Below are 27,425 nucleotides of genomic sequence, written 5' to 3'. Positions count from 1 at the left end.
ATGTGTTCCTTAGTTTTACTATGTTTTCCTCTTTGTCTCCTTTTAATTCATTTTAATTCCACTTTTGGATGATGCTCCACATCCCCCCAGGGGAAACACAGATTGCCTAGAAAGTAGACACCCAAAAATAGAACATGTATACATTCAATTAATGATCTTAGCCATCATGAAAAGTCAGCCTGGAGCAGAGATGGGACTGTGGTATAGCAGCAAACATTAGTAATGTGCCTCACATTTGTGCACTGCTTCCCTACAAGCAAAAAAGTCTATCTTGCATGCATGTACACTTTATTAATCATCATGCAAATCCATTGCTCTTTGAGCTATGGAATTGTATATATGCTATTTTATTATTGCTGTTTATTGTCCAGTTCCTTTGTATGACATAAAACTACATGTGGAAACATTGCAAACTAAGGGAACAATATAACTATAATCATATGTTTAAAATAAATCCATTTGTTTCCCCCCAAACCACCTCAAACCAGCAATACTTTTTCCACACATATATCAACCACAGTACAAAGTGTTATATATAATGTTGTGTGCTCACTCATGGATATGGCCACTTGGTTGTGCTCACAGCCTTGATCGGCAAAACTCAAACAGCCAAGTATGCTCAGTAAGGGTACTTGTATTGTTACACAGCTAGGCTTCCAAACAGCCTGAGATGACACTATGAAGCAATGTACCTATGCAGGTCCCCCAACCTCTTGTCTCCCACATGGCCTGTTGATGTCATCTGCTATAAGTTCACCTGCAATCCTGTTAAAATCAGAGTTGTGCTATGGTGCATTATATGAGTAGTTTGTTCCGCATTGTGTGCCCTTAAATAAGTAGGGGTTTTATTCTCACTGCAGTCAACTGAGTGTATCTACACAGAAGAGCAGAATTATGTATTTCAGTTACTTCTCCAATGGCATGGCTTGTCAGGTTTTTGATACTTGCACAAGCCTACACATTCATTTCATGCAGGCTCCCAATCTCTTGTCTTTCACATGGCCTGTCAATGTCATCTACTATAAGTTCACCTGCACTCATAACAAAATCAGAGTTGTGCAGTGGCACGTGCCTTAAGTGCTGTGTTCTATAGTCTGTTTACTTAGATACTGTAGGTAGGAGTTCTATTCTCACTATAGACAAATGGGAGGGTCTTGGTGTGTGTGGGGGAGAGCTGTGGCTGGACTTTACAGTGAGCCTTTTACAGCAGCCCAAGGGACACTGTTATCTTGTCCCCAACAGACACTGCTGATGTCATCATGTATAAAGTGTTGTCTGGCACACTCCAAGACAGACTTGAGCCATGGTGCTTGAGTTAAATACAGTATACTTAGAAAGGGAGCTGTTCTATTCTCACTGCAGTCAAAGAAGTGTGTGTGTGTGTGTGTGTGTGTGTGTGTGTGTGTGTGTGTGTGTGTGTGTGTGTGTGTGTGTGTGTGTTTGTGTGTGTGTGTGTGTATGTGTGAGTAACAACTGTTGCTGGACTTTAGACTGAGCCTTCTAACCAGCCTATGGGACACTGTTATCTTGTCCTGGACAGACACATGTCTGACATTACTAGGTTATACAGCAAGCAAAATAAGCTGCTGTTTACAAATACACAAGTTAGAACCCAGAATTAGAAGACTACCATCCTGGGCCTACACAAGCAATTAAGACAATTTGTACAGTCTCTAAACCCAACTCTTATTTTCTCCTTTGTTTTTCTTTTATTTCTCACACAACACAGCAGGGTAGGACTGGCCCACAGGATCCACCTGTGCCCACTCCACTGGCTATGGCACCAAGGCCCAGCATGTCTCAGCCACAACCTGGTAGGGCTCTATATTAGAACTGCAAAAGTCCTAGTCAGTGAATACAGAATCATCGACACATACTACCCGAACTGTGAATACACAGAATGCCCTAAACAAAGAAATTCAAAATCTCAAACCATCACAGTCTTCCAACCCCAGAGAGCGCTACATACTGCCTACCCAAACAAAATAAATAAACCACATACATACACTAACCAAAACCCTACTTCTAAACCTACACTAAACCTTACATACATTACTATCTATGCCCTTACCTTAACCCACACCCTAATCCTAAGGTCCGTATCTATCGCACACTGACCTTACGGAGCTATACCGCAATAGGGCCAACATTGACAAGTCGACATTTCGGATTTCGTGCTTCAGGACGATCAGTGTTTTCACAGTTTGGCGTATATGTGTCAACGTTTCCATATTCGGTTAAGTGGACCTTAGCGATTTCAATTGGGAACCCCTGGCAGTACCCCTTGTGCTGTCCCTGCACTACCTGGCCCCTCAGGTACTTGTGTCATGGAGGAGAAGCCTGTGGTTCTCTCCAGGAACAGTGGCAGAGGGGGTGATTTTATCACCCAAGAAGAACTGCCAGGGGTAATGCACAGGATTGTGTGCCACAGTCTGGGTGCATGCCTATCCCAGATGAAGACACTGTTTTCCATCATTATACTCAATAACACAAGAACAGACAGAATTCAGACACTGCAGCCATCAGCACAGTGAGGTGACAGTGATGGCAGTCCAGTCGGTGGTGACTCAATTCTCACTGTCACCCTGTTTGACATACATGGGTTTGCAAGGTCCACACACTTACACCAACCATGGTGTTCTCCCACATCTTGTGTTCTTCACCATCCCTGTGTCTTGTCTTGTATGCTCTGTCTGCCAGCAATGATTCCTCGCCTTGCAAACTTACTTGCCTCAGAGATACCTGTGTCCCTTTCCCAGCATTCCTCTCTCTCTCTCTCTTTTCAAAAAAAAAAATAAAAAATAGGGCATTTGCCCCCCCCCCCGCAGAAAAAAATTCTATACATAGCTCTCCATGTCACAAATATGTCTACTTGACACACGTGGTTTGGTCTAATTGCCTGCACAATATGATTACATTGTTGTCACCACTCTGTCTGGAGGTGACAGTCTAAATTCAGCTAATGTTCTATACATATGATCAGTTTTTCAGGGTACATTCTCAGTATATGTCATATATTTACCATACATACATGTATTGTCCACCCCCCGCAAGCAATACTACACTGGGGTCTCAGCATTTGTACACACATATAGCAACCATACTACAAAGCATAATATATAATGTTGTATGCTCCCTCATGGACAGGGCCATTTGGTGGTGCTGACAACCTTGCTCTGCTAAACATAAACATCCAACTATACTCAATAAGGGTACTTGTGTTTTTACACAGCTAGGCTTCTACACACCAAGGATACACCCTACAGTTAGACTACTGGACTCATATGAACCTATGAATTTATGTGACTATGCAGGCCTCACAACCTGTTCTCCTCCACATGGCCTACTGATGTCATCTACCATAAGTTCACCTACATCCATATAAAACTCAGACTTGGCCATGGTGCTTGCATAAAACACTGAGTTCGATAGTCTCTATACTTAGATAGATAGGGGTTCTCTTCTCACTGCAGTCAACTGAGTGTATATGTGTTTCTACTCAACAGAATAGATGTGCTATCCTACAGTTACTTCAACAGTGGCATGGCTTGCTATTCTTTTCATACTTGCAAAGGCCTTCACATGAATTTTGTGCAGTCCTCCCAACCTCTTGTCCCCACATGGCCCACTGATTTCATCCACTTTAGGTTTACTTGCAGACATGTAAAAGTCAGACATGTGTCGTGGTACTTGCATATTGTACTGCGTTCTGCAGTGTGTGTACCTAGATAGGTAGTGGTTTTGTTCTCACTGCAGTCAACTGTGTGTGTGTGTGTGTGTGTGTGTGTGTGTGTGTGTGTGTGTGTGTGAGACAGATGTTACTTGACATTGCAGAGCTCCATTTACACCAGCATGTGGGACACTGTTATCACCATATGCTCAGCAGACAATGCTGATGTAATCAGCTATATCAGATTGTTGCATATACAACCATCCCATAAGGCCAGCATCAGATGCTGTCCTGAAGTCCAGGCAGATGTCACCATAGGTTCATAGGAAGTTACTAGGTACAGGACTGGTGACAGGTATGCTTTGAGGTATGTCTGGAGGGGATGGGGGGTGAAGTTTACCCCAGACTGTCTGGTAACAAGTTAGTGATGTCCTTAGTGTCAGTATGATTGTTACCTTACACTACTACTTGGTCACAAAGCTGAGCCTTCAATGTTAGGTTTCTGATGTAGCTAAAGAATGCCTTCTGATTATCTTTAGCTAGGGACGCTACTTTAGGTTGTACGTGGCTTTAGGGGACTTTTCAAGATAGCTAATTTCCAAGTTCAAGCTGTGGAGGAGTTTCTGCCCCTACTGAATCAGTTCCCTCTTTTTCTTAGACATTTATTTCTTTCACTTGTATAACCTATGTATGCTTGATGCCTATGAGGGTGACTTGCTTTCTATGAGAAACTTGCATTGATCTAGTCACATTCAGCTGACTCTATACATTTGTATGGTTGTTTATACCGGCCATTTGTGTGCACCACTGTATAGCAGTCATTGTTTACAGTGGTAGCATGGTGTTTCACCTCTTTATGGCATTGGTTAAGAGGCTATAGTTTGCTTTGGAGAAATGTTTCATCCTTTCTGTGCTTCAGGGGGTGTCTGGTATGACTGTGAATGTGAATGAGACTCAGTTATGATCTGAGCTGTCCTGGGTGGCCAACACACTGGTGATAGTGCAGAAAGCCACTATGTTGGTCATTGCTAAGTATAGAACATTCAAGCCCCTTTGGATGTGCAGACTATCTGTTACACAGCATGTGTATTAACAAAGTCCAGGAACCTTAGGGTGAGTGTGTTTGTGTGCATATATGACTCCAAATCGATGGAAGGATAGTTGAAGTCACACATTACCAGGGTGAATGGCTGTCTAGTGACTGACTCAATTAAGGCCAAGTAGGCAGAGTGGTCCTAATGGTTCATGGTGGGGGAGAGGGACCTATAGTTATCAATGATATGGAAGGGGGTTTTACATACAGTTGGATGGACTTTGAGTAATGCTACATAGTCATATTTGTTGACCAGTCTTGCAGTGTATTTGTCTTTAATGAAGATGTATATACATCCACCTTTGGTACCTTCATGCTCATTTTGATGTGTGAACATGTAGAAGGCATTGTACCCCTGCATGGCCAGGGTGCTCTCTGCAGCCTTGAACCATGTCTGTTTGACTGCACAGACATGGGCGTCTTCCAACGTAAGGAGTTATTCCAGTCAGTGCAGTTTCTGATTTATACTCCTTGCATTAAGCAGCAAAATCTTCAGTTTGTCTGTGGTGAATTGTTTTTATGTTGGGACTTTAGTTTTTCTGACATTGCCTAAAAAGGCCACTATGGTGGAGGCAAGCTCCTTCGTATAGTACAATGAGGTATATCTCCAGTCATTCACTTCAACATGGACTATGAAAGAGTTATAACGGTGCTTATTGTTGAGAGACTTGAGTGGGTGCATGATCTCATGGACCATGGCACCTGAGAGGCAGCTGACTGTGACCTTCTCCTTGTCTAGCCTTGCAAGGTGGACATCTGTCTGCCTCACTGTGGAGTCAATTATGAACAAGACATTTAGTTTTGAGGTGGCTTGCCTGAGGGGAATGTTGGCTGAGGAACTGCCATGTGTATTGTTATGTGTAGTGGATTCTGTTGGGTTTCCAACATGTGCAGTAGGATTGCTTGTGGGAGCTCTCTGATGTTTAGTAAGGTTTCTAGTGAGTACCTCTGAGCATGTGGGTTTATATGTGTTGTAAACTTATGTACAACTGGTAAATTGTGTATGCTGACAACATGTCTGATATCTGTTTTTTGTTATGTGAGTGAGTGGATTCCAAATTCATAGTATAGATACAGATCTCACATGTTGTATTAGTTTGTTTTAGCAGTAACTAGTTGTCAATATACATGAAGCAATTGCTCTGTTGCTTCAGGATGCCCATGTTAATCAGACTGCCTGGAGATATGGTGGAAAACTGCCCATCCATTATGAAAGGTATATACTGTAGTAACTAGTGAGGAATGGGCTAGATGGACCAAGTTTTGGTATAAGACTAACAAAATGCACCTATTCTATGGAGGGCTAGGGTTAAAAAATGTGTCAGCGTTTCACAATGCACAACTGTGTTGCTCACAGGTCACCGGTGCAAGCTCTGAGCAGTTATGGTATACTGAGTGTAAATACCCCAAAGTGCAACGCTGGAATACAAGCAAAGATAAACAGTTTTAAATATGTATAAAAAGAGAAAGGCCAACAGTGAGCCTTATTTCAGCAATCCCCAAGTCAAATGGGTTATTGGCTGTACAGTTCTGCCACAGGGGTGCAGGGGGCCTTGGTTTTAGTGCTCCAATGATACCAAACAGTACAGATTCACCAAGCCTGAATTGAGCTTATGCTATAAAATGCAGAAGTACTAGAAATCGAACGTGCAGAAAATCGCAATCACAACAGAAGAACATAAATTTTGAATAAAGCAGTAATTCAGTAGAATACTCCAACAAGAGTGTAGACAAAAAGCCTTCCTATTGTGAAATAAGACACTTTACGAATAACAGACCCAATAAGCCTTCAGCAATCAAGTCCCAGCTTAGAAGGGTGTAGGCTTTTCACCATTGACATAAGAGTCTACACCACAAACCTTCCTAATGTAAAATAACTAGTTTGGAGGCCAGGTGCTTAAACCTAGTAAAGTAAATAGACTTAGAACAACAGCCATAATAAGCATTCAATCACCAATTCCAGCTCAGAAGGGCAGAGGCTACCCTCTCCTCCTAAGAGAGAGTAGACTACAAATGTTCTTAATGTAAGACAACTGGCATGAAGCCCAAGTGCTTAAAGTAAAAGTAATAGACTTAGAATAACAGTTACAATGTAATGTGATACCAGACAGATGACAGTGACATGTATTTTAATCTACTCACATACATCACCTCATGGTTAGTTGGCCTTGTGTTATCTTGATGAGAAAGGTCTGTGGCCTGTCCAACTGCTGCACGTGTCTGTGGTAATATTCCTTCAAAAGAGGACATTATACTGTATTACTGTTCTGAATGAGTTTGATTACAGTGCTGTCATACAATCCTGAGGTCTGCATGTGATGGTGTGTCTTATGATATGCACCATATGTATGTACTGGAAAACGTTAACAAGAAATTTTATAAATGAATGACACACATTGCAGTTCCTGAGTTTACAACCCTTTACAAGTGAATACACTAGAAAGTATTGCCATGATGATGCTATCAACTGTATCATTTGGCAAGGCAAATATAACTGACAGGTACAATTATCAGTTCAAAAACACAAATGCAAATATACTAGGCATTAATGTGCCACGTACCCTGTGCATCAGACAAAAAGCTTTTGTATCACTGAATCCATAAGAGATAAAATAAGGATATGGCACAGTTATCATCACTTGGGCAGGGTGCTGGAGGGGCAGGTGCCTTACTCTGATACAAAAGGTTGGTGAGTGTTTTTCAGGGAGAAAGAGAAGCAGGCAGGTTGTGTGTATGGGTGCTGGGGTCCTCCATGTATAAGTGGTGTGTGAGAGTCTGCAGGAATACAGTCGAGCTCAGTGCTAGCTCTACATCTTGGTATGTTGGACAGGTGTAAGCCATGCATCATAGAGGTGGCAGTTCATTGTTGTCACCCCCAACCATGGAAACTTTGTCTGGAGTTGCAGTGGCACCTCCGCATCCAAGGTTAGATGCAGTGCTGCTACATGAATGTGATTGATGTCTTCTGGACATGTTCCCTTCACAGAAACACCCAGGACCATAACCCCTGCCTTACCATGTCTGGGTGTGGACAGCACATTCACAGATGGACAAATGGAAGTACTGCCAATGTGGGAGCGTGATCAAGTACAGACACATTGGCTGTTAGCAGATACTGTGGCTGACATAAGCCCACAAGAATGCCATTCCTCTCCCAGCAGATGTCTCATTAGAGGCACTGTTTGTTGCATGACAGACACCCCTCAGTCCATCTTAGACACACCTCATTCCAACACGTCATTCATCCAATCCAGTAAATCGGTGACACGGTGGAGTCAGTCACAGATGTCAGCATGTACTGCATCCACAACCCTAAGCAATTGTCTGGAGCACCTTTCTGAACATGTATGTACCTTCATGATGGCCCTAAACATCCACTGAGTGACCTGGGAAGAGACACCTGCACAAGGTAATGAAGGGACAGCAGGCCCTCTCTGACCATCCCTATCAATCCTCCTGTGTGGCACCTTACCAACACTTTGGCTATGGCCAGACTAAACAGGCAGTAATCACTGCTCAATGTTCTTGCCATCCACCTGTCCAGTATCTGTGGGCTCAGTGGACTGGGTAGGCAAAGGCCAACTGTCTGTGTCCAAGGAAAATGAAGGGGATGGTTGGATGTCAACCTCTTTGTCAGATTCAACCTCTGCATCCCCTGATTTTGCCTCAGTTTCACCACCATTGTCAGCAGTGTCTGATGAGACACTGACATCAAGTGGCACAGACCCCACATTTCACTGTCATGATCACCTGTGATAAAAATGGAGAAAACACAGGCATACATTAATACCTGCACTACTATGGTGCAATATATGCTAAACAACTAACAGTGTTACCACTATTACAGACTGTACAGCAATACACACAACAGGCCTAAAATGACACATTATGATATTTCCTTAAATTGATCTCCAGTACTAAAATAAATTTATTTAGCTTACCATGTGCAGGAGGTATATATTACTGGATTCTTGACAATCCTGAAATCCATTAATTAAGAGGTAAGGGCAACATCATCACATTTAACAGTAAGACATGTACTCTTCTTTATCTACTTTAAGTGGATGATCAAAAGGAATGTGGCTGACAACTCCAGACTGAGCTTATCACTGTACAAATATTCAATCCCCCTTCCCCATAAAAAATAGACATGTCACAAGGAAGTAACTTTTATTTCAATTGTTTTACTGTACAACAGTATTCAATTGGTCATATAACAAAGCCTACCTGGAAGCTCCTCCTGTGAATCAGAAGGGGTGGTGCCACATTAATGACATGATGTGCTCCACTCTGCTGTGAATTGTCCTGTTGGAGGATATTTGTCAGGAATTCTTCATTGGGGGGTGAGAGGTGGTCCTGCAATATGCCCACCCCGATTGCCCTCTGGTCTCAGGAACAGCAGCTGCATGCCTCTGTGCAGAGGTAGTCATGTCAGTAACCATGTGGTGCATCTGCCTGTATGTCCAGCTGTGGCCGCCCACAGAATTTATGTTGCCAACAATCTGCTTTCATATTCTGAGCCTTTCTGGCACACTGGGACAATTCCTTTCCTGACGAAATGCCCCATGTTGATGGAGCATGTCAATGATGATATTATTTTTGGCTTCACTGAAGGGGGGGGGGTCTCTGCTTCAATGACATTTTGTTTCCTAAAGATGACAGAATTATAATACACATAAGTATCACATCACTACAAAGTAACTATTGCCAGATAAAAGAGTAAAGGTAGGCAGTCAGTAGTATCAACTGGAAAAAAATGAAATAGTCTACAGATGTGAAATGTTAACAACAGGCAGAATGCAAAACAAAGAGAGTAGCAAGAGCAACATATCCTTGTATGTACCATAAAAGTAACTCAACTGTGCTCCTCCCCAAAAGAACAGTCATTTCTAGATTGTGATATAACAGTAACTTTTCTTTGCCCTCCACCCACAAAAGAACAGGCACATGAACCATTTTGCTAATAAAACATCTTTGAAATACTAAATATACTATTGAAGTACACGTTCCTGAAACATTTGTATATATGTATCACACAGCTTTCTATTTTCTTGCATTGTCAGTCATTTGTACCTCTGAGATGGCTTGATAAACATGGCCATGCCATCAGTACACCTCTAACTAATGCATACAGATGACAGTGTAAATGGCTTTGCTTCACATTATTCATTAATATAGTCCAGCATATGCATTATGTAGGTAACAAAATTGAAGGATACCTGCTGGAGTTCAATACTCCTCTGAAAAGATATCTTTGCAAACAGTTTGGTTTTTCAAAGTCCTGCAAACATGCAGCAAGTGTCCTCACCATTAGTTTGGCTAGCTTTTTAAAATGGAGTAGATTATTAATGGATTTTATCTGTCTTAGCCTCTGTTTCAGAGATGCCAATTACAGCATAAGCAGCTGAACTGTATGCTAATCAACCAATCTGGTGGAGATATTCAAGAAGTTGTAAAGCAACTATGCAGATGCCATGCTGCTTTTTCCTGTGGATTTTAAAAGTAGTGGAGTACAGACACAGAAAGTCTACACAGGCAGAATGTTAGGAGCTGCTACTACTTAACTCCATTTGTATGTTCTACAGGCTGCAGGCCATGCTGCTGCTGCTGCCAATAGGCCTAGGCCAAGATAGAGAATTTTTTTTGGCCACATTTAACTTATTACAACATATATGACATGGACGTTGTAGACTGTACAGGGTGGACAGAGACAGAATACAGGAACTCTGCAACCTCTGCCAGCCTCAACTCAGAGTTAGAGCATTTACCTCGCCATGCATTGACTGTGTACTACTTGCATCACAGTCTGCCCTGAACTAACAATGTGTCAACTGCTGTATTTATAAGATAAGTCCTGAACATGTACTGTATTGTATAATATTATGCCATGTCCTTGTATTTCAGCTCTTGGTATAGTAAGCAAGTAAAAGCTGGGAGATTTGTACAGAAATTAATGTAACATGTGACTGCAAAGAGTTATTTGACTTGTATGTGTCTATTAGCAAGTAGTAGGCCTCAGGCCTCAAAGATTCAGACATTGATAACTCCCCAAAGTACTGATGATCACTGCATGCACTCAGTTTAGCACCATACATTTATAATGAGAAATCGTAGCAGAGGGGGAGTTAGAAGGTAATGAGACACATTGCAGTTTCTGACTTCACAACCCTCACAAGATCTAACAGGCAGGATGCAAAACAAGGTGAGTAACAAGAGCAAGATATCCTTGTTTGTGGCATAACAATGGCTTAGCCTGGGTCCACTCCCTTGAAAGAACAGTGTACCCTTGCCTGTGCCATAACAGGATGACATCCAACCTGCCATACATTTGATGGCAACTGCATATCATAGCATTCGCAGTTAATATCCTCACATATTTTAAGGTAAATGATATAGACTGGCTTACACACTGCATGTCTCTGAATACTGGTCAAGTTAACTGATAGATTACCAAGAAACACAGAAAGGTAAGACAGAGCTATATAATTAAGCAACAAATAAGGTACTCCACTGCAGATAAATGTCCTGAAGCACAAGCAAAAAATACATGTATAAAAATAAAACTAGCCCAAGGACGACACATGGCAGACACAGCAGGCACAAATAAAATCAAAGACTTTAATATGGAAAGCACTTTCACACCCAAGAAAAATCTGTGCTTTATCAGACCATTTAAACAAACAAAATGAACAGTTTAAATAAAAACATTAATTAACATCAATCACATAACATCCTATCAGAAACCATTGCCAATTATGACTAAAAACATCATTAGAAAGCATTGGATCTATACAAATATATTTTTATCTTAATGCACATGCTTTTAAATATGGTTTTAATGGAACCTTAGTATTTAAACCAGGATGCTTGCTTGCACATAACTTAATTATCCAATTAGATTCATGCATCTCTATTAAATTATTAAAGTGACCTAATGCAGTGTCTCTGATAAACAATAGCCATAAAACTAAAACCATGTTCATCACAAAATTCAGTCTTATGTTTAGCTAATGCACTCCTGTCAGCATCTAATTTATTCATTGCTGTAATGTGTTTCCTAATATGCTCTCATATTGTCCTCTTCATTTTCCCCACATAAAAGGAGCAGCATGCCTTACAGACTGCTGAATAGAAAACATTTTTAGTAGTACAAGTTGTCATAACTTGAAACCTAAAAGTCTTATTTGTCATTGGGTGCAAAAAAGTATTAGTAGCATTTAAAACACTACAAAAATTACAATTACCACATGGGACTGTACATCTATTTTGTATTAAACTACTATCTATAAAATTAGACTCATAGCATAAAAGACATTTTAAAATTTTCTTATTCCTATAATAAAAATGTGGATGGTCATCAACACAATTGCTTATTTTATCATCAGATTATAACATAGACTAGTTTTTCGTAATGACTTGTTTAACAATATTAATATTATTAGAATATTGCAATGACAAAGGAATTAAAGGCTGCTGTATAGAAACATTATTCTGGTTAAGATGTAATGCGCTAGATTCCAAAAAATAAGGTGCAGCTTCTCCATTTCATAAAAATTTTGCCTGGTCACTCATCCTTCTTATTTCACTAGGTTTATATTTACAGTTCCATAAATCTTTTTCAAACTTTGCCAAATCATTGTTAAACATATCATTATCATAATTAAGTCTAGATATATCCATAGACTGCCCTTTCATTATATTTCTATACATATGTGAGGGCTGCACACCATTCCTATGCAAAATCTTGTTCCTTTTACAATTTTTCTGATACAACCCTGTGTTAAAGCAACCTTCCAAATTTTTATATATCTTCACATCTAAAAAATCCATTTCTAATTCTGAATAATTAAAAGTGAACCTTAAATAACTAGTACTACTGTCCAAAATGCAACAAATTGTTCTAACATTTCAGTGGAGCCTGCCCATAATAAAAACAAACCATCTACAAATCTAGAATAAACACTAATAAAGTATACAAATTCGCTATGTTTTAATATCACACTCTCTTCCCAGTTCGCTAGGGCAATATTCGTGTAGCTATTTGCACATGGTGTGCCCATAGCTATGCCTTTTATTTGAATATACAATTTATCAAATAGATAAACATTATTATCTAATATTAGTTTAATAATCATACAGATAAAATCAAATTTTTGTTCATCATACTGGCTTTTCCTGCTTAGATATAATTTGACATCATGTAATCCTCGATTATGCAGAATTACTGTGATCAGGGAATTAATATCTAAAGATACTAAAACACAGCTTTTACATAAAGAAGCGACCATAGTATTTGTACAAATGTACAAGCCTTTAAGAAATTGTTTTGTATCATGCAAAACAAATGGGGATGAATTTAAAACACTTCTAAGTTTCTTTTCAACAAATATTGATAATTGATCAGTTAGCCCATCCTTCCTCGAGACTATAGGTCTCACTGCTGGCTGAACATATTCCTTATGGATTTTAGGCTGACCATATAATAAAGGTACAGTTGGAAATTGCACCAAAAATAATTATATAAATCAGATGACATTACTTTACTTATTAAACAATCGTATAGACATGTTTGTACTGACCGACACATTTCACTAATAACAGATACAGATATAATTTATATACTTCGGTATCATTCAACATGTCATACATAGCTTCTAAATAAAAAATAAAAGAAAGAAAAGTATCACACTGGACACAAAAAATGTAGGTTAGCGCTTTTGTTTATATAATACATAAACTTCTTCAGGTCTGAAGAAGTTTATGTATTATATAAACGAAAGCGCTAACCTACATTTTTTGTGTCCAGTGTGATACTTTTCTTTCTTTTATTTTTTATCCAGTTTTTGCTTTGCACTCATTTGTTTATAGCTTCTAAATAAGTCTGCTTTTCCATAATCACTACACCTCTGCCCTTGTCTGCTGGGCAGATAGACTATCATCTGTTTGTAAAGTCTGCAAAGCACTATATTCTTCCTTTGTTATATTATTAAACTTTCTACCAGAGCTTTTATTCTTACTGTATGTATCAAAATCCTGTATCAAATCATGTTTGCATACATTACAAAATGTTTCTAGAGTAGAATTTAATGTAGGCACATATATGCTAGTTTTTTTTAAAGGAATATATGTATAGTCACCTGAAAACATGGTTTTAAGCATTACATTGTGTGCAAACATCCTTATATCCAAAACATTTGAAGTGCAATCTAAACCAGAAGCAGGAAAAAAGGATAAATCTCTTTCTAATAGCTGCTTCTGATTTTCTGTTAATGGCCAAACACATTTCCATTAGAAAAATCCCTTATGTCTCTTTCAAGATTTTTCTTCTTCTGGAAATAAGGTGATGTTCCAGTGAGAAGATATGATCATAAATCTCCTCTATAGCATTATAATATATAGCCGCAGGTGCTATACTTTTAAGCTGAGCCTGCTTTATGTGGATATCATCCATTACAGACTGTTCAAGAGCCTTAAAATAGTCTATTAACAATGACATATAGTTGAAGCTTGTATCTAGATTAATTTTCTGCCATCGTTTCAGTAACTCCAGATATGTTTCAGCAGATGATGGCAGCTGTATAATTGCAAGGAATAATCATGACAGGTTGTGTGATAACTAAGCATGCTGCATCCAACTATATTAAATATAACAAAATATAATAAATGACAGCCAACAATCCTCTCCTTGAGCCAATAACCTACAACCACAAGTTGAAAAAACACCTTTATTCGATCCACATAAAAAAATTCCACTGTACAAAAGTTAATCCACAAAACAGGTCAAGCGCTTTCGTCGATAGACTTCATCAGAACAGTTAACAATGGATACTATCACCATTTTTATATGTACCTAATACCATCAATTAAAAAAACAATTCAGAATTAAAGTGACAGTGTATTTTCAACCTTAAAAACTTGAAATTCCACATGTAAAACTGCATGTCTTAGAAATACACAATCAATTGTAAAAATTATATAACATGTATTTTTTAAAATAAATTTTAAAATTGAAGTTGTCAAGATATATAAAAAAATGTACTAGTGTATTAAAAAACAGTTGTCAAAATTGTGTTGCTCAATACTATAATAATAAAACATATAATAAACGTGCATATAACAGTTTATACCTTGATATCAGAGTGGATTCAGTTGCACCTGTTTTTTTTGAGGACTTACTTCATTTCTTTGCTGCAAAGCTGTTTGTAGGGCAAAGATGGATAAGGCATCCATCCTGTTTTCTAAAGATGCATTGGAGAGTTGAAATCCAGACCTATGTAGATATAGCTCATGTGTACTAACATTTTCTACTGTGTATGTCAGAGACTGATTTTCCTCATTTCAACTATTTCTCAGTTGTTTTTTTTTTTTTTTTTTTGGCACCACTGTTTGAGGTATGCACCACTTAGCACAAACTGGTGTGGCTATGCTTATCTGGTGTGGTGGTGCACAAACTGGATGAATGGACCACCCGAGTAGCAGACAGGACCCAGTCAGTCACAAACATGCCCAGATGCATATAATTAATACTACTAACCATAATGCAAACATGTTTCCTGGGAGTGCTCACCCTCATGCACAGTGTTTGCAGAATGGTAAGCAATGCAATACATTTTCAAATGTTGTAAAATTAAAAAGTGCAAACTCTCTATAAGTGCAATGGCTGCAATTGGAAGGAGAGCATCATTCCACAGTGGTCTTGTTCTGTGTTAGGCATGACAGGCATTCTTGGAGAGGTTTTGAGATTCTGTGTTCAATGATGGAATGTCCAGGCATCCAATGTGAATGAACATGGGACCAGGCTTTTGCAGAGGGACTATCATGGCTTGGATTACATGGAATAGTGTGTCTTGGGCTCTGACCAATGCAACTGATATCTCCCTCCAGTGGTGAACAATGTAGTAATCACTTCAGAGATCTAAGGATGAGGAAGAAGGACACCCTCGACCACTTGATCGAGGAATGTAGTACTGGGAGCAGCCTACAGATGTGTTAGTATCACTTACAGAGACTGCTTGTAAGAGTTAAAAGCTGGGTATAGTCAGGATTGGTATTCATAATGGTGTTCTGTTCTGTTTTTTCTGCAGCCATCACAGGCTGTGAACTGAATGCATGAACCCATGCTGCTAGCTTGGTACAGTCGTGAGAAGCATGTGGTATTCATGCATCCAAACAGTACTATTGAAGCATTAAAACTTAAAACACTCTTATTGGTTTATTATACACTTGTATCAAATTGAGCATTCATCTCTGAACTGTAACAGGAAAGTATGCATGGATTAGTCTGGAAGCCAAACAACAGGTCACTATAGAGTAGTCAGAGGTTGTGGGTTCAAAAACCACACTTACCAAATATGCAATAGTGTTACGTTTTTTGTTGATATTAAAATGTAATGTCAAGTTCTAAAGCAGTTGCACCAATAGCATTCAGTAAACTTTAATCAATATAATTGGAACATGCATATGTGCAATATATGCACACGTCAAGGATTGCTTGCTACAGTCTATAGTATATTGTGTATCTGTTAGGAGCTAATTAGTCTTAACAGTAAAACAGGTATTTGAAAGGAGCTGGTAGTCTTAAAAGCAAAGGTAATAAAAGAGAGTCAAATAATTGTATCAAAGCTTTGTATGTCACATATTAAGTTACTAATGTTCTACACTTTTTTCTCGCACCTCAATCCTTTTTTTCTTTTTTTTTCTTTTTTCTTTTTTGTTTTTTTGTTTTTTCCCAAAGCACAGTTGGGTAGACCTGCCCCATGGAAAACCCCTGCCCCTACACCACTGGCTACAGCACTGCTGCCTAGCACATCTGGTGCATAACCTGGTAGCACCCCCTCTGCTACGCTGAATCATCTGACTCCTTGGGTAGCTCTGTCCACAGGATAGGCCAGTAGTTCCTCTGGGAGCAGAAGTAGAGGTGGTGAGCTTATCATGTGCAATAATCTGTCAAGGTTAGTATGTAGGATTATGCACCATACAGTTGGTGCACACCTACACCAGTTGGAGACACTGTTCTTTATCATTATACTAAATAGCACAAGAAGATGCAGATGTCAGACACTGCAGACATCAGTGCAGTGAGGTGACAGTGATGATAGTCCAGTGGATGTTGACTCAAATCTCAATGTCAACCAGCTTGACATCCATGGGTTCGCAATGTCACCACCATCACCCCAACCATGATGTTCACCCACCTCTTGTATCCTTCACCATCCCTGTTTCTTGCCTTGTTTGTCTTGTCTGTCACCAATTACTTCCTTACTTGCCCAAATTACCTTACTCAGATATTCCTACATCCCTTCCCCAGCATTCCTCTCTCTCTCTCTCATTCTCTCTCTCTCTCAAAAAAAAGGGCAACTGTCCCACAAAAAAGCACCCTATACATAGCTCTCCATTTCACTCACATGTCTTCATGATACACTTGATTCTGTCCAATTGGCTATACAATATTTTTGTGTTGTGATCACCCTCTCACTGGAGGTGACAGTCAAAATTCAACTAATATTTTGCATATATGATCATGTTTTATTGTTGTTTATTGTTGAAGAAATGGAACCACTTTCCTATCTTTCCCATTTCTTTTATTTAAAGCATAAGTGCCCAAGAGTGCGCATCATGCACTACCATGTGACTACAGCAAAAAACAGTTATAAGTGTTATATACAGTAGTATTGCAAACCAGTACCATCTAGCCATATTTTAAGACTCCATACCAACTATCATACTTCAGAATTTGGATTTACAGGTAAAAGCATCTGAAACTGTTACTAACACCTGGATTTGAACCCAGTATCATCTGAACACAAAAATTAATGCATCAATGCATTAACAAATGGTGCTACAGACTCAGTTGAAAAGCAGGAGTATTTTAGAGACTGAAAAGGAAATGGCAGACTTAAGTGTACTGAATTTCTGGCTGCAGATATTAATTAACCATACAGTGATATATTTCCTTTTGGTGTGAGATGGTACTGGTTCTGAATACAGCTGTAGATAACACATTGAACTACTTTTGTAGTAGTTTTGCTTATTGATAGTATGCAATGTGCAGCACTGTGCACCATCACACAAATGCTTTATAGAACTAAATGGGTATCAAGCAATGATGCCTTATCAAATACGACTGGTAATTGTACAATGCTGCTTCACACAAAATTAATGAGGAAGATATGACATTGGTGATATGGGGGGGGGGGCAAGCACAGTGGAGTAGAAAGGGAAATCCTTGCTAAACTGTGTCAGTTACTATTCAGTGTATAAACTACACCTGCTGCCTAACTGACTCTGTAGTAATGTGTTAATGCATTATTGTTGGAGACAGATGTTCCTGGGTGTAACTATGGGTGTAAGTAGTAATTTTACAAGTGTATATGATACTTTAAATATATCTACTTATATTGCTGCTCTTCATCATTGATTCACATTGGTGCCCGATGCACACCATCCCACAGTAATTCTTTAATGAAAAGAAATGGGGAAGACAGGAAAGTGGTGAACTGGGGAGCAATCAGGGAGATGAACAAAGTGAAAGGAGGGTAGGCATATGCAGGAAGGATATAGGAAAGGACTATAGCTATCCATTTCTTCAACAATAAAACATGATCATATATACAAAATATTAGCTGAATTTTAACTGTCACCTCCAGAGGGGTGATCACAACACAATCTTGTTGTGTAGCCAAGTGGACCAAATCAAGTGTGTCATGAAGACACATTTGTAAAATGGAGAGCTATGTATAGGACATTTTATTTGAGGGACAGGTTCCCTTTGTTTTTTTTTTTTTTTTTTTTTTTTTTTTTGCTTTGAAAGAGAGAGAGAGGAATGTTGGCAAAGAGATGTAGGAATGTCTGAGTGAGGTAAGCTGGAAAGGTGAGGAAGCAATTGAAGGCAGCAAGATAAACAAGACAAGAGACAGGGATGGTGAAGGAAACAATAGGTGGGTGAACACCATGGTTGGGGAGAGGGGTGGGAATCCAGGTCCCATGCGCATCAAGCTGGTTGACAGTGAGAATATTTTCCTCAACTAGTAGAATGTCATCATTGTCACCTCACTGTGCCACTGGCTGCAGTGCTTAATGGCTGCATCTCCTACATGTACTCTGAACAAAAATGAACACCAGGCAGTCCATCTGGCATAGGCATACACCCATAGTGCAGAACACAATCCTACACACCATCTCCGGCAGTTCCTATTGAGTGATCAGCTCACCATCTCCGCCATTGCTCCTGGAAGGAGCCATAAGCATATCCTCCTTGCAGAATGACCTGAGGGGCTGGGTAGTACAGGGGCAGCAGAAGGACTGCTACCAATTTGTGCAGAAGATGTGCTGGGCAGCAGTGCAGTAGCCAGTGGAGTGGGGGCAGGAGGATCCCATGGGACTGGCCTACCTCGCTGGGCTGTGGGGAAAAAAAAATAAAAACATTTAAAAAAAAAGAAAAGAAAAAAGAGAAAAGAGTTGGGGTAAGAGAAATAAAAAGGAGAACATTAGTAACTTCATATGTGACATACAAAGCATTGATACAATTATTTGACTGCACTCCGTTACTTTTACTTTTAACACTACAAACTCCTAACAAAATTCTTCCTTACTTTTAAGACTACCCAGTTCATAATAGAGGGAAACTATAGTACAAGTTGCAGCCACACCCGGTTCATAATAGAGGGAAACTACAGTACAAATTGCAGCCACCAATCCTTCATGTGTACATATATTGCACATATGCGTGTTCCATTTATATTAATTACAGTTTACAGAAGGCCATTTGTGCCAGTGCTATAGAGATCTAAAGTTACATTGTAATTAATAATGATGAAAACCTAACAGTATTGTATATTTGAGAAGTTTGGTTTTTGAACCCACAACCGATGACTACTCTCTTATACTGTACTGTTATTTTGTTCTATGGACAACTGCATGCATAATTTCCTTTTACAGTTTAGAAATGCATGCTTACTGTTATTTGAGAATATGGCATTCTTGCTTTGTGCTACAGATGTAGGCATGCATAGTTTATTTTACATTTGAGATATGGATGCTCAGTTTGATACAACTGCATTAAATACCAGCTAAATAGTCCTTAACTTTTAATGCTGCTAAATTACTATAACAATTATTATTACCAAAATATTATTTAGAGCAGTACTGCTTTGATGCATGCATACCATATGCTTCTTGCATCCTTGACCGACATGTGGCATAGGACCTGACATTCAAGGCACACTCCTTAGCAGCTGTGCAGAACAGAATAGAATACCATTATGAAGACCAGTCTTGACTATATTCAGCTTTTAACTCTTACAATTATTCACTGAAATTAATGCTTACACATATGTGGGGTGTCCCCTGTACTTAATTACCCAATCCAATGGTTGAGGTTATCCTGATTCCTCCTCCAGAGTTCATAAAAGTGATGTCTGCATTGCTCACCAGTGTGGGGAATACCTGTAGCACTGGCCAAAGCCCTGGCGATACTATTCCAGGCTTCAGACTTATATTCTGAGGCTAAGTAGTCCCACTGCAGCAATGGGGGCCCATGCTCCTTAGCTAGGAATCAAACAAAAACTTTGGACTCCTGAAGACCCCACCTCTGCACCTGAAACTGCAGTCCTTCACCAGCAACTCCAGACATGGCTACCATAGCTCAAGCTCAATGTAGAATGAGTATTCCTGCCAATTGCATTTTATATTCTGATGTTTTCCCACTAACTGCATGTCTCACTCTTACTGAGAATGTGCACATTTTAGTTTTGCAACATTTGATATCATTGTGCATCACTTACCATTACACAAGCTCAATAGGTGAATGTGCACACTACCTAGCACCGTATTTGCTCATTGTTAAGTGATGCACAACAGTGGGCACTGCAATTTCAAGATTATTTGGTATATAGGCACTTCTGTCAATGTACTAGTTGAACGAGCCATGTCTACAGTTCTCCAACACTTACAGCTATTACCACAAAAACTTTGAGAAACCAGTTGTGTATGTTGCACTTCATCACTATAATCTACAATCTCACAACAGTAAAACAAAATTTGCAGACCCTGTACCATCTGCATTCCACATCTACACTTAACACCTCGTGGCACAGGATTAGTGACATGATATGTCTTATCTTAGCAGTTATTGTAAAGTTCTCACTATTAATTGCAGTGCAGCACCACTTACCATGTTTGCACTATATCCAATATTATTACTTGAATGCATCCAGTTTATGTTTGCAGCTGTCTGGGTCCTGTCTGCAGCCTGGCTGGCCCATTCCTCCAGTTTGTGTGCTGGTCCACTTCATGCAGATCAAGTGAGCAGAGCCAAACATGTTTGTGCTAAGCAGCGCATCGTTCAGACAATGGCCTCAGAAAAAAAAAAGGAGACTGTCCAGAATTTTGCAGAATGTCCAGATGTTTGCATCATATTTTTGGTCTGTTCCTTGTAAAGTGTTTGGTTTTCTGGAAAATCACTGAAGACTGAAGTTTATTCATAATGACATGCATTTCAGTTTCGTACTTCATATCCTTCAGAAAATGCATGCTAACACAAATCCTATTATTCTACCTACTTGTTACGGTTATCAGAACAAGATAGTAAAACTCTCCTTATTTTTGTCCTTTTGTTCCCCCCCCCCCCGTTAGTTTAGTGTTTGTCCACATTTCTTGCACTAAAAGGGGGGTGGCACTATCTGCATTCAGACTACAGGTTTCAAGGCCAGCAACACTGGTGCAAGCCATGAAACTTTGCCAACGTGCAGTGTGCATCATTTATATTTATAGCACAATGTCACGTGATGAGCAATGTTGCATATGCAAAATTGGAGGTTCTGAGTGGAACCTGTAAGTACTTTATTGAATCTGGACCTGTATTTTGTCATGTTTAAATCATATGATTCCTTAGTTGAAAATTTGCAAGATTAGAACATTTTATTTACTCAGAAATAAATCAGGAAGTGTTGTTGTATTCTGTTTCCCATTAATTATTTAAAGATAATTTCTTCCCTGTCATACTGAGCCAATTCTGTTTGAAAGCCATTCTACTATTTAGGCAGGTAACAGCAAATCAGGAAGCCTACTATAGTAAATACATATCAAATATAGAAAAGTGGCATATACATACAGAGTCTAACAGAGACTTAGCTAAAATCTTCAACTAAAGACAACAAAGTTATCCCACCTGGTTACAATATCTTATGTCTTGACCGAGTAGCCAAGAAAGGTGGTGGAGTAGCTGTCTTATTCAAATCTGTCTTTCTAATAACCACCTTCAACCAGAAACCACCTCAGGACTCTAATGCTGAGATTCTTATCACCAAACTTCAGTTAAACTCAGTCAAATCTATCTATATTATCTGCATCTATGTTCCTCCAGGAAATAACATTACTACCATTGAAAACATCCTGTGTTGGTTATCTCAAAACCTACCCCAATAAACCATAATCCTAGGTGATTTTAACATAGATTGGAAGACTTGAAGCAACAAATAACCTACTAGCCACATTAATCTCTATGGGTTTACTCAAACTGTTACCTCCCCTACTAGAATAAACAAGACAAATAAAAAAGAAAGCACCTTAGATTGGATACTCATTAATTACCAGCCCCACACTTATGAAGCCGGAACCCTCCCTGATGATGTAAGTGACCACTCACTAACCTACATTATCAGGCACAAAGCCAATCCACCCATTCAACCCATTACTAGAACAATTAGAACCAAGAAAAACTTCAAATTGGATCTATTCCAGAGTGAACTGAAAGCATGTAATTGGTTCCCCTTGAAACTCCTTTCTCTCGATGAAGCTGTTGATTACTTTAATGCTAAGTTTCTAGCCATACTCAACCACCATGCTCCTACCCACTCTATTAGGATAAGAACTAAATCTGCTCCTTGGCTCTCTAAAGACACTAAGCAAAAAATCCATCTCAGAAACAAAATCTGGACTAAATCACGCTTAACTAAAAACCCTGTTGATCACCAACACTACAAGCAACTGAGAAATGTGACTAAAAAAGCAATATTGTCCAATAAACAAAACTATTACCTACAATCTCAGCAACCCCATCATAATAATCCACAAACGTTCTGGGCAAGTATTAAGCAATTACTACAGCCTGGTCAATCTATCACACCCAACCCACAAGGCACTGACAAGGAGAATCCCAAGCAAACGGCTAATGCCTTTAATACCTTTTTCACCGAAGCAATTCAAACTCTTGCCAGTCAGCTCTCTAGTCAAAACACAACTATATCCATTTCTAACTCAAACCCACCACCTCCATTTCTCTTTCAACCTGCCCCAACAGCTTATATTCTCTCCCTTATCCAAAAACTCAAACCATGCACTTCCTCTGCTGACTTACTACCCGCAGAATACTTACAGTTAGCAGCCAAATCCATAGCTTACCCTATCTCCATACTAATCAATAGAATCATCACTGAAGGATATGTCCCTAATCTCTGGAAAGTTTCCCATATTATTTCCCTTCATAAGGGTGGAAATTCCACTGAACTCTCCAACTATCATCCCATAGCTCTACTCTCTCCCTTATCTAAGATTATGGGAAGGTGTATCCACAAGCAACTGCTTGACCACCTTCTCCAGAATAACTTGCTTACCAATACCCAACATGGTTTCAAACCTTCCCATAGCACTACCACTGTCCTCCTTTCCTTTACGGACACCATCAACAAAAACCGTAACCTTAGCATGCTTTCCTCTGCACTTTTCTTAGACCTGTCCAAGGCTTTCTACATGGTTAATCACCAAATACTCATACATATTCTAAAATCTCTGTCATTTGACACACTAGCTATAGAATGGTTCCAGTCCTACTTAAATAACAGACATCAAGCTGTACTCCGGAACTCCACTCTCTCTACCCATCTACCTGTTAACATTGGTGTCCCTCAAGGGTCCATACTGGGCCCTCTCCTGTTTACTTTATTCATCAATGACCTTCACCAAGTAGTTCCCTAAGCTACATGCATACAATACGCAGACGACTCCACACTTATTTGCTCAGCCACATCTGTATCTGAACTTCACTCCCTGACGCAACACGCATTTAACTCTGTAGAACAATGGTTTACACAACGCTGTCTCTTACTTAACCCAAAAAAAACTAAACTCCTCCTTTTCACACCTACTAGTAAATCCCCCTAAATAGACTTTGCTGTATCATCTAAAAATGGTATGCCTATATCCCAAGATCTTACTACCAAACTGCTAGGTATCACCATAGACAACAACCTTAACTTCAATACCCATATCAGCAACACTTTGAAAACTATTAATAAAAAATAGGCTCTCTTTACAGAATCAAACCCTTCCTCACTCCTGCAACTAGAATAACTATTGCCCACTCCCACCTAATCTCTTCCCTTCTCTATGCCTCACCCATATTCACTAATCTCTCAAAAAATAACTTTAAGAAAGTAGAACACTCCTACAATAATATAGCCAGGTTTGCCACAGGTAAGCCTTTCAGAACCCACCACTGTATTAATCTAAAGCAACTAGGGTGGCTTGAATTACAGCAGCAGCTGAAATTTAATCAACTAGCCATCGCTCATAAGATACTTTATCAACCTGCCAAAACACCCATACTATCTGCTCTTATTCACCCCTACCATAACCTGAAGTCTCTTAGATCCTCACAAAATCTTCTTGTAAATATCGACAAAGCAAACAATAAGGCCGGAGACTCTCTCTTCTCTAATACTGTCGGAAAAACCTGGAACCTGCTTCCCTCTGAACTTTCTACACTTCCCTCTATAACTCTTTTTAAAAAGATCCTAAAGTTCTTCCTCAAACCACATTGGATGTGCCCATGTACGAACCCTGACTGACCAACTAGCTCTTGATACTTGATTCAACCCTACCTTCTCAACCCTGCTTTTCCTTCATCTTAACATCTACTGAACCACTTCTCCATCATAGTATTACTTACTACTGTATCATAAAAAAAAAAAAAAAAATTATTGGACATGTTTTACTACTAGATGTATTAGGTAACTGCTACTTCTTTTAACTTTCTATTTACACTTACTGTACATTATGCTATCTGAATGCTTATTTGTAACTGTATTTGTACTAAGTCGTCTAATACTCTGCATTTTTATACATTATTAATATGTGACCAGTTAAAGTTTGTTTATCTCATTTACTGTGAATGTATTTGCATTATAAACATGTATTTCTTTTGATGAGAAATTATTTTGAATTGTTTGGAGCTTATCTCCCTGGGCCTCTACTGAAAATGGACATATATCCAGCTAGACTAGCCAGGTCAACACCAATGTAAAATAAAATGTAAAATAAAATAAAATACATTGCTCAATAACTTCTGAAATATAATAAAGTATTCCTTAGAATCAAATTTATCATTAACTTTCTTCATACAAATGTTGAGGTTTACTTGTGTGTGTTTGTTTGGAGGGGTAGATGTGGGGCTGTGATCATGTGTGTGTTTTAACTATGAGGTTTCTTATGACTGTTTGAATAAGAAGAATGCTGGCACACACACACACATACACACACACACACACACACACACACACACACACACACACACACACACACGCACTTGCTCATGTGCAGACATATTAGCACATTCTGAATTGCTGACTGAGGGTCAACAGGCAGTAAACCAATATTTCCCATGTAATGCTGTGCTAGACATTCAGGATGCATGGTGTGTAATCCTACTGACTTCTACATGCATCCACACTAATTATAGCAAAATTCTCAGCACATAATGGAAACCTGTGTGCTCTACATGTAGAGATATAAAACCATTGCTAACATGCTCATAACTTGTGGGCATTGTGCCTGTGCATCTAGGATTCCCCTGTCTGCAAACTGTGGATGTAAGGAACATCATGTTTTGTTTGTGTGGTTCTTACTTGTTGTAGTGCAGTTATAAAAACACAAGTGTTGCAGCCCTGAATGATGAATAGGATATCATGATGTGTACTTTTCTATGCATTCAGTGTGAAGTGGGCAGGATGTTGTCCTGCCACTCAGTGCAACAAGGTTTTGTCTTACTGCCCCACTTATAGGTACCACATGCCACACTGGACACAACAGCTGGCAGTGTAGTACTATGAGTGAAACATGCTTTAGCTGTTCTCTCACTGTATGAGAAGGTTTCTACATAGCTTCATCTCTGGTGCAGGGAAGCTGTGACTAAATACGGACTTAAACATATACAAATTCTAAAAATACTGAAAAAATATGATTCAGACACAAGAAAAATACTTTAAAACACATCAAGGTCTGATGATGTGCAATAACATCTGATAGGAAGAGTACTACATTTTCATGTTTATGACACAAAATCTAGATAACTTTGACTGCATAGTGTGAAGTGTAGGACCTACCTACTACATGCTATCTGTAAATGAATCATCTACCAAAACAGAACATGTGATGTTAATTTCCAAGGTGTAAAGGGAAAAGCACTGACTAGGCTTTACACGATGAAGGTTCAGTTCATAGTCCATGTATTGCTTGAGTTGGGTAGTTAGACAGAAGAACCATAAGGCATAGCTTGCTCACCGTTTTCCAGGATATGTTTAATAGATGCAATGAATTTGTCAGATGAAAACTCTGCATTAAAATCTGGGGATGCCACTGGGGATTAAAGGAGGTGCTTTCCATCAAGAGGAAGTTGTTTTAAGGGACACGTGAAAGTGGGATGTACTCCTCACATGCATTCATTGTACCTCATTGTTTGTGATTCAGTGGGCATATGCAAGAGAAACACCAATGGACACAAAAAAAACCCTCTCCAGCTCCCTCATCAGAATAAGGGCACTGCTCCTGCCACTTTCCCCTCATCCTTAGAAAGAATGAATGAACCATAAGGTCCTGAAATCCTAGAGAAAGGATGATCCTGGTAGGGAGGTAGGGGAGAGATATGATGTTCACCAGAGAATTGGGAGTAAAAGCAATAAAAAAAGCAAATGTGGTATTAAATATAAATCAGCGTGATTTCTACAAGATTGTTTTTAATATTTAAATTATTTTTGTTATTTTTCTTCTATTTGCAGGTGCTGTGTACGTCGGTGATATCAGTACTCAGAGTGAAACTGTGCTGATTGAATAAAATTGACCAAAAAATGTCAGCTGCAGAACACTTTCTTTCGCTTCAAATTTTTTTTTTCAGTGCAGAGGTGCAGAGTATAAACCTGAGTGCCTATTAATGTGTATTTCCATGCTTTAAAAATGTAAACAAAATCCCTGTTTTACACATCAGATTATTATTTTCTTATATCAAAATGCAATTTCTACTTTACTGGTTTTTTGCAACTTTTTCTAATTAAAAGGCAAGCATCATTTCCTTTGTTTGTCATTTTTAAGCATTTATGAATACACATAATCTTTAATTTAAGGATGATGGCTAAAATATTATGTTTCAGTGGTGAAAATAGAGCTGTGAGACATTCCCAATACCTGCTGACATTCACATTCCTTCTTCTCTCAGTTGTTACCTTTAGCTATTTGCCATGCCTATATCATTGATGCAGTGGGATCTTTCTAATTCTGAAAGGTATACACTGTGCTTGGAGAAACAGTGCCAGTCACAGGGTGTTGAGGTAGCAAATACAGTTTTCAAAATAAAATGCACTGTCATGGAAAGCATGCAGTGAAAGAAAAAATCTA

General features: G+C 39.1%; 1 long non-coding RNA gene across 1 annotated transcript in view; it reads left to right on the top strand.

The window, feature by feature from the left end:
* The window catches only part of LOC122802828, a 137,870-nt gene extending 110,772 nt beyond the window's left edge, over positions 1 to 27,098 (top strand). Inside the window, exon 3 of the long non-coding RNA XR_006364985.1 lies at positions 26,813 to 27,098. This is a non-coding gene — a long non-coding RNA (uncharacterized LOC122802828). The remainder of the gene's footprint in view (positions 1 to 26,812) is intronic.
* Positions 27,099 to 27,425: the final 327 nt, after the last annotated feature.

This window comes from Protopterus annectens, chromosome 5.part0 (genome assembly GCF_019279795.1).
Source record: "Protopterus annectens isolate FY-2018-M chromosome 5.part0, PAN1.0, whole genome shotgun sequence".
In the NCBI taxonomy this organism is placed as follows: domain Eukaryota; kingdom Metazoa; phylum Chordata; order Ceratodontiformes; family Protopteridae; genus Protopterus; species Protopterus annectens.
The sequence above is the reverse complement of the archived record's forward strand: the minus strand, read 5'-3'. Positions and strand labels throughout refer to the sequence as shown.